Source organism: Triticum dicoccoides, chromosome 6B (genome assembly GCF_002162155.2).
Source record: "Triticum dicoccoides isolate Atlit2015 ecotype Zavitan chromosome 6B, WEW_v2.0, whole genome shotgun sequence".
In the NCBI taxonomy this organism is placed as follows: Eukaryota; Viridiplantae; Streptophyta; class Magnoliopsida; order Poales; family Poaceae; genus Triticum; species Triticum dicoccoides.
In genome coordinates, this window is record NC_041391.1 from 290,492,203 (window position 1) to 290,511,425 (window position 19,223).

Genomic DNA, 19,223 nt, shown 5'->3' on the forward strand with positions numbered 1-19,223 from the left:
CAGGACTTTTGGAGTTGCGCAGAATAGATCTCCAATATTTGCTCCTTTTCCAGCCCAGAATTCCAGCTGCCGGCATTCTCCCTCTTCATGTAAACCTTGTAAAATAAGAGAGAATAGCCATAAGTATTGTGACATAACGTGAAATAACAGCCCATAATGCAATAAATATTGATATAAAAGCATGATGCAAAATGGACATATCAACTCCCCCAAGCTTAGACCTCGCTTGTCCTCAAGCGAAAAGCCGATAACAATAAATATGTCTTCATGTTTAGAGGTAGAGGCGTCGACAAAAATAAAATATGGGCATGAAGGCATCATGATTATTTCCATAACAGCAACATATATAGATTTTGTCATATGATTACTTATGTTCCAGTGATGATCTTTTCACAATGCAAAAGTATGTATCAGAAACCTTATTGAGCACCAACAAATTATAACCTCGGTCATTGAAGCAGTTGCAATTTATCATAACATCGGAAAGAGTCTATGTCAGAGCTTAAAAGCAAGTCCACATACTCAACTATCACTTAGTCCTTCATAATTGCTAACACTCACGCAATACTTGTGGTTACGGAGTTTTAGTCGGACACAGAGAAAGATAGGGGCTTATAGTTTTGCCCCACAACCTTTTACCTCAAGGGTAATATCAACAATAATAATTCATGCTCCCCTACATCCAATTAGATATATATATCATGTTCTTTCCAACATGCTGAGCTTGCCAAAGGATAAAATGAAAAAGGAAAGGTGAAGATCACTGTCGGTGTCAAAACCGGCGGATCTCGGGTAGGGGGTCCCGAACTGTGCGTCTAGGCGGATGGTAACAGGAGACAAGGGACACGATGTTTTTACCCAGGTTCGGGCCCTCTCGATGGAGGCAAAACCCTACTCCTGCTTGATTGATATTGATGATATGGGTAGTACAAGAGTGGATCTACCACGAGGTCAAGGAGGCTAAACCCTAGAAGCTAGCGTATGGTATGATTGTTGTTCTGTCCTATGGACTAAAACCCTCCGGTTTATATAGACACCGGAGAGGGCTAGGGTTACATAGAGTCGGTTACAATGGTAGGAGATCTACATATCCGTATCGCCAAGCTTGCCTTCCACGCCACAGAAAGTCCCATCCGGACACGGGACGAAGTCTTCAATCTTGTATCTTCATAGTCTTGGAGTCCGGCTGATGATGATAGTTCGGCTATCCGGACACCCCCTAGTCCAGGACTCCCTCAATCACTGTGACTCTTGCATAAGGTAGAGGATAACAATAAATGATAGGCCCTTCACAGAGGGAAGCAGAGGTTGTCATGCGCGTTTAGGGTTGATGCACAAAATCTTAATGCAAAAGAACGTCACTTTATATTGCCCCTTGTATGTGGACCTTTATTATGCAGTCTGTCGCTTTTATTACTTCCACAACAAGTTTGTACAAAGCTTATTTTCTCTGCACTAATAAGTCATGCATGTTTAGAGAGCAATTTTTATTGCTTGCACCGATGACAACTTACTTGAAGGATCTTACTCAATCCATAGGTAGATATGATGGACTCTCATGGCAAAACTGGTTTAAGGGTATTTGGAAGCACAAGTAGTATCTCTACTTGGTGCTGAGAATTTGGCTAGCATGAGGGGGAAAGGCAAGCTCAACACGTTAGAGGATCCATGACGACATACTTTATCTCAGATGTAAGAAAACATAACTCATTATGTTGTCTTCCTTGTCCAACCTCAACTCTTTAGCATGTCGTATTTTAATGAATGCTCCCAATCATAAAAGATGTCAATGATAATATATCTATACGTGAAACCTCTCTTTCCTTACTACTTCCTATTAATTGCAACGATGACCAAAGCTATATTTGCCAACTCCCCACAACTTTTAATCATCATACTCTTTCTATGTGAAGTCATTACTTTCAATAAGATCAATATGAACTATTTGATTCTTTTTATTCTTTTCTTCTGTTCTTTTATTCACCCAAGATCATGGCAAAATAATCAAGCCCTTGACTCAACACTAATCTTTATTATATAGTTCACGGACTCGATTACAAAGAAGGATCATAAAGCAAAACTCAAAACTAGATCATGCCATGACTTTATTCTACTAAATCAAGATACTACTAAAAGGATCGAACTAAGAAAAACGGTAAAGATAGGAGTTGTGATGGTGATACGATACCAGGGCACCTCCCCCAAGCTTGGCAGTTGCCAAGGGGAGTGCCCATACCCATGTGATTATGTCTCCTTCTTTGGTGATGGAGGTGGTGATGATGACGCAGGCTTGTCGTCCACCTTCCATGGCATAGGCTCACCATCATAGAAGGATGATCGAGTCTCCGGAATCCTCAAATCTGCAGCCAAACTCATCCTTTTGAATCTATATTCATACTCACAGTTTTGATGCAGATCATAGATTTGGGCTTGGAGGTGCTCGATCTTCTCATGTAGCTTGAAGATGGCCTCCTCGGTGTTCTTGGCATCCGGCTCGTAGTTGTTGGTGAACTCTGCGAGCATCTTGTGGCTAGCATTGATTCCACGCTCCACCATCCCCTGGCACTTGAAGACTTGTTGCTCCATTGCTTCGAGCCTCGACTCCATGCTTCCGGTTCCCTTTGGTCCCTCAACATAGCGGATGTGCAGCAACCCATCACGCATCTCAATGGTTTGAGGGTGTCGCAGCACCTCCGCGAGGTAAAGGTTGATCACCTTCTCGAAGAACTTGTCCTTGGAAGCACTTGGGGTCGTCATGATGATCTAGACCTGTCAGAACAACAACTCGAAACAAGGACAGGGGAGATTTGCGTGATACGAGAGTCAAAACCTTTGGGAGAATATATAATGAATTTTTACCGACGAAAATACGTATCGTGCAAGAAAACGGAGTCCGAAGGGCACACGAGGTGCTCACGAGGTAGGGGGCGTGCCCACCACCCTCGTGGGGCCCTCGTGTCCTTCCCGGACTGCCACTTATTTTTCTATTTTTCTAAATATTCCAAAACAGAGAAATATTGCCATAAAAATTGTTTTGGAGTCGGTTTACTTACCGTACCACATACCTATTCCTTTTCGGAGTCTGAAACGGTCTAGAAAGTGTCCCTTATGTATTCCTCCGGGGTTACAGTTTCAATAATATTTGTTTCAACATTTATGGGATTACCTGAGATATAGTGTTTGATCCTTTGACCGTTTACCACCTTCGGATTTGTGCCTTCAAAGTTACTGATTTTTATGGCACCGAAACGATAGACCTCCTCGATAACGTAGGGACCTTCCCATTTAGAGAGAAGTTTTCCTGCAAAAAAAATCTTAAACGAGAGTTGTATAGCAATACATAATCACCTACATTAAACTCACGCTTTTGTATCCTTTTGTCATGCCATCTTTTAACTTTTTCTTTAAACAACTTGGCATTTTCATAAGCTTGAGTTCTCCATTCATGAAGTGAGCTAATATCAAATAACCTCTTCTCACCGGCAAGTTTGAAATCATAGTTGAGCTCTTTAATAGCCCAATATGCCTTATGTTCTAGTTCGATAGGTAAGTGACATGCTTTTCCATAAACCATTTTATACGGAGACATACCCATAGGATTCTTATATGCAGTTCTATAGGCCCATAATGCGTCATCCAGTTTCTTGGACCAATTCTTTCTAGACCTATTAACAGTCTTTTGCAAAATTAATTTGAGCTCTCTATTTCTCAATTCTACCTGACCACTAGACTGCGGGTGATATGGAGATGCAATTCTATGATTAACGTCATATTTAGCAAGCATTTTATGGAAAGCACCATGAATAAAGTGTGAACCACCATCAGTCATTAAATATCTAGGGACTCCAAACCTCGGAAAAATAACTTCCTTAAGCATTTTAATAGAAGTGTTATGATCAGCACTACTAGTTGGAATAGCTTCTACCCACTTAGTAACGCAATCAACAGCAACTAAAATATGTGTATATCCATTAGAGGCAGGAAAAGGTCCCATATAATCAAATCCCCAAACATCAAATGGTTCAATAACAAGTGAATAATTCATAGGCATTTCTTGACATCTACTAATATTACAGATTCTTTTACATTCATCACAAGACAAAACAAACTTATGGGCATCCTTGAAGAGAGTAGGCCAATAAAAACCGGATTGCATTACCTTATGTGCAGTTCTATCTCCAACGTGGTGTCCTCCATAAGCTTCGGAGTGACACTTGCATAGGATCTGTTCCTGTTCATGCTCAGGTACGCAACGTCTAATAACACCATCTACTTCTTATTTATAAAGATGTGGGTCATCCCAAAAGTAATGTCGCAAATCATAGAAAAACTTTTTCTTGTGAAGCTAGGTGGTATAAATTTAGCAACAATATAATTAGCATAATCAGCATACCATGGAGTGCTACGAGAAGTGCTTATGACATTTAATTGTTCATCAGGAAAGCTATCATCAATAGGTAGTGGGTCATCAAGAACATTCTCTAACCTAGATAAGTTATCTGCAACAGGGTTCTCAGCTCCTTTTCTATCAACAATATGCAAATCAAATTCTTGCAGCAAGAGAACCATCTGATAAGTCTAGGTTTTGCATCTTTCTTTTCCATAAGATATTTAATAGCAGCATGATCAGTGTGAATAGTTACTTTAGAATCAACAATATAGGGTTTAAATTTATCACAAGCAAATACAACTACTAAAAGTTCCTTTTTGGTAGTAGCATAATTTCTTTGAGCATTGTCTAGAGTCTTACTAGCATAATGGATTACATTTAATTTCTTATCAACTCTTTGCCCTAGAACAGCACCTACAGCGTAATCACTAGCATCACACATAATTTCAAAGGGTAAATTCCAATCAGGTGGCTGAACAACAGGTGCAGAGACTAATGCTTTCTTAAGTATTTCAAATGCTTCTACACAATCATCATCAAAGACAAATGGTACATCTTTTTGTAGTAAATTAGTCAGAGGCTGAGAAATTTTTGAGAAGTCCTTAATGAACCTCCTATAAAATCTGGCGTGACCAAGGAAACTTCTTATACCTTTGATGTCCTTGGGACATGGCATCTTTTCAATAGCATGAACCTTGGCTTTATCAACTTCAATACCTCTTTTAGAAACTTTGTGCCCCAAGATAATACCTTCATTAACCATAAAGTGGAACTTTTCCCAATTCAAGACAAGATTAGTTTCTTCACATCTCTGCAAAACTCGATCAAGATTGCTCAAGCAATCATCAAAAGAGGAACCATAGACGGAAAAGTCGTCCATGAAAACCTCACAAATTTTTTCACCAAAATCAGAGAATATAGCCATCATGCAACTTTGAAAGGTAGCAGGTGCATTACATAAACCGAAAGGCATACGTCTATAAGCAAAAGTACCAAAAGGGCATGTAAAAATAGTCTTTGATTGATCTCTAGCCGACACAGGTATTTGAGAGAAACCAGAATAACCATCTAGAAAGCAATAATGTGTATGTTTGCATAATCTTTCTAGAATTTTATCAATAAAAGGTAAGGGGTAATGATCTTCTTAGTAGCCTTATTTAATTTGCGGAAATCAATTACCATCCTATAACCTGTGATAATTCTTTGCGGAATCAATTCATCTTTATCATTAGGGACAACAGTAATACCTCCCTTCTTAGGGACACAATGGACATGACTTACCCACTGACTATCAGCGACGGGATAAATTATACCTGCCTCCAGAAGCTTGAGTATTTCTTTTCTTACCACTTCTTTCATTTTAGGATTCAAACATCGTTGAGGATCACGAACTGGTTTGGCATCCGCTTCCAAATTTATTTTATGTTGACATAGAGTGGGACTGATGCCCTTAAGATCATCAAGAGTATATCCAATAGTGGCACGGTGCTTCTTCAGAGTTTTCAATAATCTTTCTTCTTCATGCTTTGAAAGGTTAGCACTAATAATGACAGGATATATTTTCTTTTCATCAAGATAAGCATACTTAAGATTATCTGGCAACGGTTTAAGCTAAAACACGGGATCACCCTTGGGTGGAGGAGGATCCCCTTGGATTTCAACAGGCAAATTGTGTTGCAGAATAGGTTCCTATTTAAAGAATGCTTCATCTATTTCCCTTCTTTCATTCATGAACATATCGTTTTCATGGTCTAGCAAATAGTGTTCTAAAGGATCACTAGGAGGTACGTCAATAGAAGCAGGACCAATAATTTCATCCTTAATAGGAAATTCTTCCTCACGATGTTGTTTACTAAATTTAGAGAAATTAAACTCATGAACCATATCATCCAAGCCAATAGTAACAACATTCTTTTCGCAATCTGTCTTAGCATTAACAGTATTCAAGAAGGGTCTACCAAATATAATGGGACAAAAGCTATCTTGTGGAGAACCAAGAACAAGAAAATCAGGGAGATATTTGATTTTTCCACACAAGACTTCGACATCTCTAACGATTCCCATTGGAGATATAGTATCTCTATTGGCAAGCTTAATTGTAACATCAATATCTTCTAACTCAACAGGTGCAATATCATGCATAATTTCTTTGTATAAGTCAATGGGTATAACACTAGCACTAGCACCCATATCACATAAGCCATGATAACAATGATCTCCTATTTTAACAGAAATAACAGGCACGCCTACCACAGGTCTATGTTTATCTCTAGCACAAGGTTTAGCAATTCTAGAAGTTTCACCACAGAATTGAATAACATGCCCATCAATACTATCAGACAAGAGATCTTTAACAATAGCAATATTAGTTTCTACTTTGACTTGCTCTGGAGGTGTATAAGTTCTAATATTGCTTTTACGAACAACAGTTGAAGCTTTAGCATGATCCTTCATTCTAACAGGGAAAGGTGGTTTTTCAACATAAGAAGTGGGAACAATAGGATCATTATAAGTGACAGTCTTTTCTTCAACTTTAATAGGTGCAGCTACTTTTACTTCTATGGGAGGATGATATTTAAACCACTTCTCCTTGGGGAGATCAACATAGGTAGCAAAAGATTCACAGAAAGAAGCTACTATCTCAGAGTCAAGTCCATATTTAGTGCTAAACTTACGGAAAATATCGGTATCCATAAAAGATTTAACACAATCAAACTTAGGTGTCATACCTGACTCCTTACCTTCGTCGAGGTCCCAATCTTTAGAGTTTCGTTTAATTCTATCCAATAAATTCCATTTAAATTCAATAGTCTTCATCATAAAAGTGTCAGCACAAGAAGTATCGAGCATGGTGCGATTTTTATCAGAAAGCCGAGCATAGAAACTTTGCATAATTACTTCTCTTGGTTGCTCATGATTGGGGCATGAATATAACATTGATTTAAGCCTCCCCCAAGCTTGAATGGTTCTTTCTCCTTCGCGAGGCCAAAAATTATATATATAATTTCGATCATGATGAACAAGATGCATAGGGTAAATCTTTTGATGAAATTCCAATTTCAATCTTTTAAAGTTCCATGATCTCATATCATCACATAGCCTATACCATGTCAATGCGTCTCCCTTCAAAGATAAAGGGAAGGCCTTCTTCTTAACAACATCATCGGGTATACCTGCAAGCTTAAATAGTCCACAAACTTCATCCACATAGAGTAGATGTTCATCAGGATGCTTTGTTCCATCTCCTGTAAAAGTGTTAGCTAGTAGTTTTTCCATCATACCCAAAGGAATTTCAAAAGGAGTTTAATTTTCAATAGGTTCAGTAGGTTCAGTAGGTTGAGGAGCAACTCTTTGCTCTACTGGACGGGGTGAAGATACCCCGAACAAGCCCCTCAGAGAATTACTTTCCATAGTAACAAGTGACAGAAAATTTCAGCATGCTATATAAATTTTTCCTTACCAAATTCCACCTACCAAAGGCGCTACACTCCCCGGCAGCGGCGCCAGAAAAGAGTCTTGATGACCCAAAAGTATAGGGGATCTATTGTAGTCCTTTCGATAAGTAAGAGTGTCGAACCCAACGAGGAGCAGAAGGAAATGATAAGCGGTTTTCAGCAAGTACTGAAATAAGTGGTAACAGATAGTTTTGTGATAAGATAAATTGTAACGAGCAACAAGTAACAAAAGTAATAAGGTGCAGCAAGGTGCACAATCCTTTTTGTAGCAAAGGACAAGCCTGGACAAACTCTTATAATAGGAAAAGCGCTCCCGAGGACACATGGGAATATCGTCAAGCTAGTTTTCATCACGTTCATATGATTTGCGTTCGGTACTTCGATAATTTGATATGTGGGTGGACCGGTGCTTGGGTGCTGTTCTTACTTGAACAAGCATCCCACTTATGATTAACCTCAATTGCAAGCATCCGCAACTACAACAAAAGTATTAAGGTAAACCTAACCATAGCATGAAACATATGGATCCAAATCAGCCCCTTACGAAGCAACGCATAAACTAGGGTTTAAGCTTCTGTCAGTCTAGCAACCCATCATCTACTTATTACTTCCCAATGCCTTCCTCTAGGCCCAAATAATGGTGAAGTGTTATGTAGTCGACGTTCACATAACACCACTAGAGGCTACACAACATACATCTTATCAAAATATCGAACGAATACCAAATTCACATGACTACTAATAGCAAGACTTCTCCCTTGTCCTCGGGAACAAACGTAATTACTCACAAAGAATATTCATGTTCATAATTAGAGGGGTAATAATATGCATAAAGGATCTGAACATATGATCTTCCACCAAATAAACCAACTAGCATCAACTACAAGGAGTAATCAACACTACTAGCAACCTACTAGCACCAATCCCGGACTTGGAGACAAGAATTGGATACAAGAGATGAACTAGGGTTTCGAGATGAGATGGTGCTGGTGAAGATGTTGATGGAGATTGCCCTCTCCCGATGAGAGGAGCGTTGGTGATGACGATGGTGATGATTTCCCCCTCCCGGAGGGAAGTGTCCCCGGGAGAACAGCTCTGCCGAAGCCCTAGATTGGTTCCGCCAAGGTTCCACCTCCTGGCGGCGGAGTCTCGTCCCGAAAGGTTGCCTTCTATTTTTTTCTCATTGAAAGACTTCATATAGGAGAAGATGGGCGTTGGAGAGCCACCAGGGGGCCCACAAGGTAGGGGCGCGCCCCCGGGGGGGGCACCCTCGTGAGCAGGGTGTGGGCCCCCTGGCCTTCATCTTTGGCGACGATTTTTCTTTATTTATTTTAAGGTATTCTATGGAGTTTCAGGATTTTTGGAGTTGCGCAGAATAGGTCTCCAATATTTGCTCCTTTTCCAGCCCAGAATTCCAGCTGCCGGCATTTTCCCTCTTCATGTAAACCTTGTAAAATAAGAGAGAACTAGCAGCGTTACCCGCGCATTTGCGCGGCTAGATGTTTTGCATGTGTGATTTTTCCTATGTAATTGAACATTAAGAAGTCGTTACATCAAGCATGAACATTTACTTTCACACATTAGTACACTTTTCTATGGAGATTAAAATATGGAAAAAAATAGTCTTCAAGCCAAGTATTATATACCAAATAGATGCTTGGTCAGATATATTGTTTTAGTTGGACAATATAACCAACAAAAACAACATTCATTTATAAAAAATAACTTTATGTGACAACATTGACATACTATGTGCTATACGTAGTGACCAATCAAGAACCTCCTATTCATGTGATAGAAGTGAAGAGAAACCAAAATTTCAGTAGATTACACAACAATGATCCACTGGATAAGTATCCCACTAATTAGTGCATGTATGGGCATTAAGAAGACTAAGAAAGGTGTAACAGCTTCCGGTGCCCCTACACCCTCATGAACAATAAATTCAAAAAAAATCAAAATATTCAAAATATCTAAAACTTTTAGTGATCAGAGATGACAAAAGATTTCATTTTCTTGTGAAGATAATCAAAAATTTGATCAAGTTTAACCTCCCAAAGTTTGAGATCTTTTTTTTATTTTTTTGAATTTACTGTTCATAGAGGGTGTAGGGGCACCAAAGTGTTGAAAGTCCTATCTCTATGAGAATTTCCTTCTAACTTATATAATTATTTCCCATGGCGGAGATTACGGGGATGAATAACTTTATTCCTTCTTGATAATAAAAGACCATCAAGTCTAGCCATCAAGATTGTGTCTTAGTGGCAGCTATGCTTGTGTACAGAATGATGTTAATTATATTCGAAGTACGGTAATATATATTAGAGGTTTCCTGCAAAAAATAGAGGTAAATATATATCTTTAGAAAGTAAGAAAACTTACAAATGGCATGCACCACCAGTGTCTCCTGACATATAATAGGACGGCGATTTAGACCATCTCAACTTGCAATTGCAAGGAAATATGTGCAAGAAACGTTTCAAAGAGAATTAGAGAAGGGATGTGAATGAATACATGCCTTAAAATATATCAAATACGTATATAAATAATGTATGCATCTTGATGCTCCGAAAATGTAGAAGACTAAAAGTTACTACATCTTCTATATGTTTATACGAAAAGAGACATGGCCAATTTCATGTTTGGTGCTGATACTTTCAAACTAATTCAATTAAGAAAGATCTCAAGCGCTTCATACAATGCATAGCCAATAACAATGTAGAGAATGATGCAGATGTCAAAACACTATCTTTTCTAGACCCGTCGTTAGTAATCAAGGTGATCTGGATGGGCTCTATACGAAATTGCATGGATTGAGCAACAAATCATGCAAGTTGTGTTTGTGATTACTTGCATGTTGAGTTCAGGAATTAGTGGCCGTGGATGGCCTTGAACCATGTCCATGATAGCGAGGTACTTAGTCACCAGTCCGCTATAGCACCTCCATTGGGTGGCCTCATGGAGGATGGTGACAACCTGAGCTGCTTGAAATTTCGGTTGATACAGCTGTATTGTAGGCTTGATTAGCCTTAAAGAAAATCTGGAGTGCAGTGCAGGCTGCAGCGCACATACATGTAAGTTGAGAAGATTTTAAAGGCTGGGGAATTAGCAATTCATGGTTGGAGTGTAGACTGTAATCAGATACATTGTAGCAAAGAGATGATTCAGCTATATGGAGGAGGATGGAATGCGTGGTAATCCAGTAGTGATGGAGCTACGGACATATTGATGGGCGGGCCAAGCTAAAGAACAACACTCAAAAATATTAATTCTGAATCAATTTCTTGCCGACTGGCCTTGACCATGGCTACATACAATACAATTTGAAAAGAGCAAACAACGAATGCTACTTAATTGGTGATGTTATGAACCGACAATAACCTAATAAGTGAAAAATTAGGGGAGAAAAAGCTGGAAACAATTCAAAGAAATTTAGATGGCGTCTGCGAGGTAAATTCAGAAAACAACCTCGTTTATCTTTTGCCTAGACTGGAGAAGTGGAGCTGGCCGATTGCGGCTGGGTCGCCGCTGCTAGCTGCATGCAGTGGCACGTCCCAGGTGGGTCGGCCGACACGTCCTGCTGCTGTTAGGGTGTGGCGGTGGCTGATGTGTGCCGGTGGCCGATGGCAACGGCCAACGGCTACTGTGTGCGGATCAGCCGTGGAGGAGCGGCGGCTGCTGCTGCTCGTGGTAGTGCTCATGTACAGCGGGATATGATGGGCCTAGGTATACCTTTTTGGCTTTCAGCGTTGGCCGAACCACAGCCAGGTCGGCCCTCACGTCGCTGCTCCTTCAGTGTGATCCAGGTATAAGTCGTGCTTGGAGTTTACGCATGCAGAGGCTACAGGGGAGAGAAATACAATGTCATGGTATTAGGAAGCTTCCTATTGGGAGCCCGTGAGAAAATTTCAGCTGCTTGATTCCTTCAATAGGTCGTACTGTTGGTGTTCAAATAGGATATGACATTGTCTTTTTTTCATCTTCCAAGGAAACAATAGGGTGTAGTTTACCTGCGCACCTGATGCATCATATTGATAAGTTTTTTTTGTGTGTGTGTGTGTAGAAGTACGGTTCCTTGTTTGCCTACGATGTGATCGTGCGTGTCATGTCATCTGTACACAACTATGTTTTCCTTGTTTGAAACATAACTTTTATGTGACGGGTTCAATTGTTTCTACGTAACAATATTTGTATGTAACGTTTATATTTTTAATCTCAGCCCTTGATATGTAAAATTAATGGTCAAGATAATTTAATCCGTGTGGATGAATATAATGGCTTGTTTGACTCTTGTCTTAATTATATAATAGATAGCCATAAGTATTGTGACATAACGTGAAATAAAACCCATAATGCAATAAATATTGATATAATAGCATGATGCAAAATGGACATATCAGAGCTCATCTTTGGTATCTATGGGTGATTTATCAAGGTTAATCACCCTGCCAAATTGCAGCACAATAGGAATTAGGAATAAAGCACTTCCTTTGCAAAATTTCAGAGAAGGCAGAAAACTTGCATTGGATCATGTGCCCAAATTTTGATTTGTGGAACATGAGATAAAGATGGAACTAGTGACTATATAGCAAGGACAAGCTCCACAATTTATTTGGGAATTTTCTCTGCTATAAAAATAGTAGTTCCTTTATAAATGGCAGAGATGCAATATTGGAATAAAATAGGAAAAGTCAATTTTCCTTATTTAATTGTGGCCAATATCTTTGCCAGAGTTTGGATTGGGCATAAATATCAATTCCACCAATTCACATGAATTGAGGAGATGGCTAGATATGCCTTTGGATTTTATTCCTCAGAAAGGCAAGAAAAGGAATAAATCATAATTCAAAAATATTGCATGGGACTTCGCAATATTTTTGCATATCCAAGGTTGAAAAGGATAGGGGGGTCCCTGGGAACAGATGGGATGATCAACAGATCAAGGAAAATGATAGCTCCTTTAATAATCACAAAGTCCATGATCAAATTCCAAAAATTTGGTATTATGGTTTGAGAGGGTTGGAGCTGAGGCAAATGAGGTCTTGCCCACTGAAAAAGACATGAGCAAAATTTTGAAAGGTTGGAAATGACAGGAATTCTCAGAGTCATCCAACGAATCTCAAGAGAAAGATTTTGAAAATGAGTGCCAGGAAGGAATAACAGCACAAAAATTGTCAACCCAATTTTGGGGCTGTTACAAACCTTCCCCCCTTAAATAGAATATCGTCCTCGAGAGTCCTAGGGTTACAGCACCAAAGGAAAGATAGACACTCTGGGAAAAACCTCTGGGTTAATTTTAGCCCTTCGGTCATGTTTGAATGAGTTGGGGTATCGATGATTGGTACACACAGAGAGAGATATGAGCAAAATAGGGTTACCTCCATGGCTAGGGGCACTCAAGATCAGACTCCCCAAAAAATGCTGGATGCACCCCAATGAACAGTGGTTTCTCCTACTGATCCTCATTAGGAATGATCAGATTCGGGACAACGCGCGGCTAGGTTCGGTGGCTCGAGGTGCGGAAGAAGATGGTGCATGGGGTGGTCCTCCGCCACGCTTGATTCTCCGTCCATTCACACCGGCCGAGTAATCGCGTGCTGCGGTGGAGTAGTGATGGCGACTTGCGGCACCACGTGAGGCCGTGATGGTGGTGGTGAAGGGATTCAGATGCGGGTGAGGTGGCTACGCCAGCTCGGGAATCAAACTAGGGCACGGGAAAAATTTCGTGGATAGCTCCACGAAATGTAGGTGTCGAGGTAGAATCGGAGTTGAAACTTGTATCAGGGAGTTGTACTGGATCGAGTTAAATAAACTAGCAACGTTTCTCCAAAAAAGAAATTGGAGCTAACGAAAAAGAATTAGGGACGAGAAATGGCCAGATGGAAATGCCTCTTCGAGGTTCTGGGTTTAGAAAAATCTGGCACACGGGGTGTGCACAGATAGCGAGGGACGTGTGACTTTGCTTTTCCCCCGAGTACTGCTCAAATGTACTCGTGGGTGAACCGGGTATGCGTGCAGTATGTAGTAAAATCTAAATAAACAGGCAGATGCAATAAACATGCAACGGAAAACACAACAAATAAATCATACTAAAGTGTTTTAATGCTAGTGGGTATATGTAATCCTGGTATACATATATCTACACCAGTGCGCATTTTATTAGAGACTCGGGACGAGTCAATGCTTTTTTTAGTGTATGTGCCGTACTGATTAAAATCTTGTTAGCACACATTGCCAACCCTATCAAACATTTCTGTTTGACAGAGAGACAAGCAAAAACAAACACACAAAGAAAAGCAAGAAAGCAAATAACATAGCATACGGGTTACAACAGTGCCAGTATACAACAAGCACAGACGCACTACGCGTTAAACGAAACTACTCACTCTGGGATACCTGGTTCTATCCTCATATCAGGGACGAAGCGACAGACCGATCAAGTAGCAGAAACCACTGACTGCGTGACTGAGGTCATGCAGAAGACTGGCCTTGCTGGGGCTCTTCTGGAGGACGAAGACTGAGCCAATCTCCATCTTCCTCGTCCGACACTTCTATGGGTTGGGGCTCTACTGCTGGAGGTGTGGCTGAAATCGTTCCTAGCAAATGCTTTCGGTGGATCCGTAAAAGATCCTGGTCGAGGGTGTCGATGTTTGGCTTGGGCCACAGCACAGGCTGAGAGGATAGCACTGGTTCGGATGGCGTTAGGCAAACAACTTGACATGGGAATTTACGAGCCTCACGGTAAGTTTCCTTGATGACTCGTACCACATCTTTGTCCATGGTTCTAAACTCGGCAAGCATATTTGAAATCATCATCCCCTGGGCAGTGATGTATTCCACCAGGCGAGCGATTGCGGGGTCATCTCCTTGGATAGTGGGAGAAGGCTGCATTCCTGCTTTTGCCACAATGGGGAAAAACCAAAACTCCCGGCTTGTTGCTACATGCGGGAACTTGGTTCGGAGGTGTAGGATAGCCTCCACAGCAGCGGCCTGAATGGCTAAATCAGTAGTAGGCATGGCTCTACCCTGTAAAACCAAAGGCTGGCCATCTACTGCGGGACCTAGTCTGATGTGCACTCTTGCATCAAAGCGATGAAGGTAAGGGACGGGTGCCGATTGGAACAACACGTAATCGGGGCTAGCCTTACAGCCAAAGGCTTTAGTGAGCATCTCAGGAAGAAGGGGTGGAAAGCCAGTGTGGTTGACAACACATGTGCGAGTGTAAAACTTGGGATCTCTGAAGGTGCGAGCCATGGCTGGGGAGCTACTAGGTAAGCTTTTCTGCAAGGACATGGCTAACTAAGGAGTGAGCGATACGGCTAACGGAAAGGGGGTTATATAGGCAGCTATGCGGGACAGGCCCGCATGGTGTGGCCCCTTTCCCTTAATGGCGAAGGGTGTGGCCGACCAGAAAGGATAGGATTGCTACACATTCCACGGATAACTAGGCGGGAACAGCTGGGTCAGGATGTGTCGGTCCCGACTGCGCCACCTGTTGATTAACAGTGGCCATGCCGGATGTCAGGGATGGGTCAAATCTCTTAGGGTCATTACGGGTTGATGGTGGCGGTGATCTAATGCTAGTATAATCTATGCCAGCCTGGCTGCTCTGATACCATCTCCTGTGGCACCCCGATCCGCATGGAGCAGGGGGCCTTCGCACGTCAGCCCAGGATAACACCTGACGCACGTCAGGTCCATGATACAACATTCTAGGTACAATAATAATATTAATCAAATACACGTGTATATGATTACATCATTGATGAATACAATTATCTAGCATAGCCCTAAGGCTATACGGATGGCAGCGGAAGTCTATTTAAATGGCAGCGGAAGTCTTGGGTTGGCAGCATCTCTCTCTGGTTGGGCTCCATAACTCACAGGACTAGCAAGATTACGGCCTAGCATGACGGATCAAGCGAACAATTCGGTCACGACCTACAAAACTGGCATGACACGCCAGGTCAGTACACTGAATGTACTTGCCAGACAACCAAATACATAGCATCCAAACAAACAGATGACAAAGCAAGAACCAAGCATATGCAATAGTCTACTTCAACACTACTTCCAAGCATGGCATGGCATTAACTAGAATCATAAATCAAACTAAGAATGAATAACATCACAACATCTACTAGCATGGAATATCAAACTTACTTCTAGCAAAGCAATAACAAAGTATGGCATATCAAAACGTGGCATGGTATCAGGAAACCATGCTAAAAATAAACTACTAGTACCTCCCGTGAAGACATGTTGTATTAACCTTATGGAACAATCACTTACTCTGCCACGGCTCCTCGGAGCACACGCATGACTTACCAAGACCTCGTCTCGGGGTCATACCGACACACCATCGTGACTTCTCACGATTTTCCCATAGTCCAAGTCATCACATGATTTATCACATTTTAATTATCACACAGGTTATTAGCAGGTTTATCCTCCATTTCGACCGAGACCTGATAGTGTGACGTATTACAAACTTGTGGCCATAACCGAGGACACGGCTATCGATAGATTGAATACACTCTGCAGAGGTAGCGCACTTTACCCACACTACGGAACACCTGGCCTCGCATTCCCATTCAGGTGGACCAAAGCATTCCGACGAAACTCTCCCTTGTGTGCTCTCCCCAGCCACTCCGACCAACTCCCCCTTAGAGCTAGGTCTTGGGTGGCCCCTTGTCTACCAAAGATACCAACGGCCACCGTCGTGGCAAAACGGTCCCAAACAGGGACAAGGTATACCATAAAAACAAAAACGAGCACACAAGGTTTTGTCCGCCTACCTGATCAGGGTAGCGCGTGCCCATAAACTTCCCTCACGGGAGGCACCGGTGAGATCCACGACAAAGGACCGAATCAAGACCTTCCCATAAGGTAAATGTGGTTGCACCGGAGAAAGCTCAACTTGGGTGGCACTACGATATCCCAGTGATGACGGAGGAGGTTTGTTATTAAGTTATATTATTAAATTCTCCATCATCTATCATCATGCGAGCATGATTAACATGAATGCAACAACTAAGATGCAACATACCGATGCAGTAACAAAACATGAAGCATTTCAAAAGAACAATGATAGCATGCGAAAAATGGCAATCCCAAGTACTAGCAAACTTATCAGTGCAACCGAATTATCATAGCATCGATACTACTAACATGAAACTAAACTATACATAGGCATGATATTATCAGTAACAACAGCAAACTAGCATGTCAACTTATTTTATGAAAACATAAGCATGCAAGACAGATAACAAGCATATAGTACAACCAAAATAACAGTAGACGCAACAGACAAGAAACTACTACAACTAAACACACACACGAGGTGCAAGCAAAGTCAACATGCAAGTTTAGGGCTCATGATAAGAGATTGGCTTGCTTGGGGTCGACAAATACTTCAGGAAGAAGTGTGAAACGTTCGCGGAAAGGGCTGCCGGAAACAGTTCTCTCTCGGAGGGGGCTGTTTACGGGCAAGGGCAAAGTGGTCATTTTCATTGTGCGAAAACATTATGAAACTGATACCAGCGGAAAGAGCTTGACGAGACGAAGACGTGAGCGTTGGTTTCACCTCAATCGGAGTTACGGTTGTCGAGATACGAAGGGTTGAAGTTCAGGGACCTATCGGTGAACTTTTTTCTAGCAAATAGGCCCCTGGAGGAAAAACTGAACGTGCCTTTCGGTGGAATACGTTTTTTTGAAGGGAAAAACGTACACCATGGAGTACGCTTCCACTTATCCACACTGGCAGTGGCGGGACCAGGGAGAGGTCAACACCGTGACGCTGCCAGGTGGGGGTGGAACGGTGAGAGGGGCATGGCAGCACCGGGATCGATAAGGGCCCAAGGCGGTGGCCATGGCGATGGGGAGGAGATGGAGAGCTCCTCGAGCTCGAGCTAGAGGTTTGGGGGGCTTGTGGGCTGCGAGGGGCTCGAGGGCGTGCTTAAATAGCCGCGGGGAAGAACACTAGAAGGGGGGGCGAGGTGACACGTGACACAGCTACGTGTCCGTGCGCCGGCGACGCGCACGCACGGCCAAGGACCATGGGGAGCGGTGGCAAGGCGACGAGGGGGACGCGGAAAAGAGCCAGGAGGTCACGGAATCGAGCGGAGCTCGATGACAAGAGGGGGAAACAGACAGGAGCGAGGAAACGATGATGAGCTCACGAACAAGGACTGTTCGGCGATGACGACGGCTAAATGGGAAAGCAAACAAAGGGGGAAACGGGTCAAGACGCACGGCCATGATGAGGCTGAGCTAGTTGACAAGCATGGACGAGCCAGAGCTAGTCAGAGCTGCTCTACTATGGCCAACAGGAACTAGACCGCCGATTTGGCTGGCACCACTCGTGATCACCATGGACACTGCACGCTCTGGCCACCTACATTGTGCCAAACCTTGTCAGCAGTGGAGTCCTTCCAAGGCTCATTACAACTGAGGTGATGGAACGGGTAGAAGTGTAGGGAGTAGAGGGGAAAACAGGCTCGACAAGTTTGCTTTTGCAAACTTGGCCATGTTCTAGAGACCAACCAGAGAGGTTAAGTGGCAAACTTGATGTCTAGGAGGTTTAGGGTAGCAAAGACTACAGTCCTGGAAAGTGGGAAAGGATTTGGGCAAGTTTTAACATAGCTGCAGTGCAACTGTCAAAGATGGCCCAGAAAACAAATGAGGAAGAAACACTCACTAGGAGTGTTGGATTTGGCTACCACTTTGCAATTCCTCATGAATTGGTCATATGTAGATGCTGCAAAACGATCATACCAAATGGACATGCCAAATTGGTACTTGCTTCACAAGCATCACTTTTGACCAGAAACTTGAGAATATTCTAAGAAAATAGTGGCTACATGGAATGAGCCAATCTCTTGGGTAGGTGGGTTATATGGATAGGAGAAGGCTTGGAATTATTTTTAGCCATAATGGAGCAAGATAAAATATACTTTCTTCACAAACTAAAAATTTGGACAGAAAGCAAGAATTGCTCCTGTGCTCACATAGCTCAATGAAATGAGCAGGATTTTTGTGGAGGCTAATGATTTGTGATACTTGAGAGGATGGCAAAGTATCATCCAATTTGGAAACTCTATGAAGGTACTTCCTTCACAAAGTTACAATCTGGTCAGAAACTTTGAAAAATTGCATAGGGAGCTAGGATGAATGGATTGAGCTCATCTTTGGTATCCATGGGTGATTTATAAAGGTTACTCACTCTGCCAAATTGCAGCTCAATAGGAATTAGGAATAGAGCACTTCCTTTGCAAAATTTCAGAGAAGGCAGAAACTTGCATTGGATCATGTTCCCAAATTTTAATCTGTGGAACATGAGATAAAGGTGGAACTAGTGACTATATAGCAAGGACAAG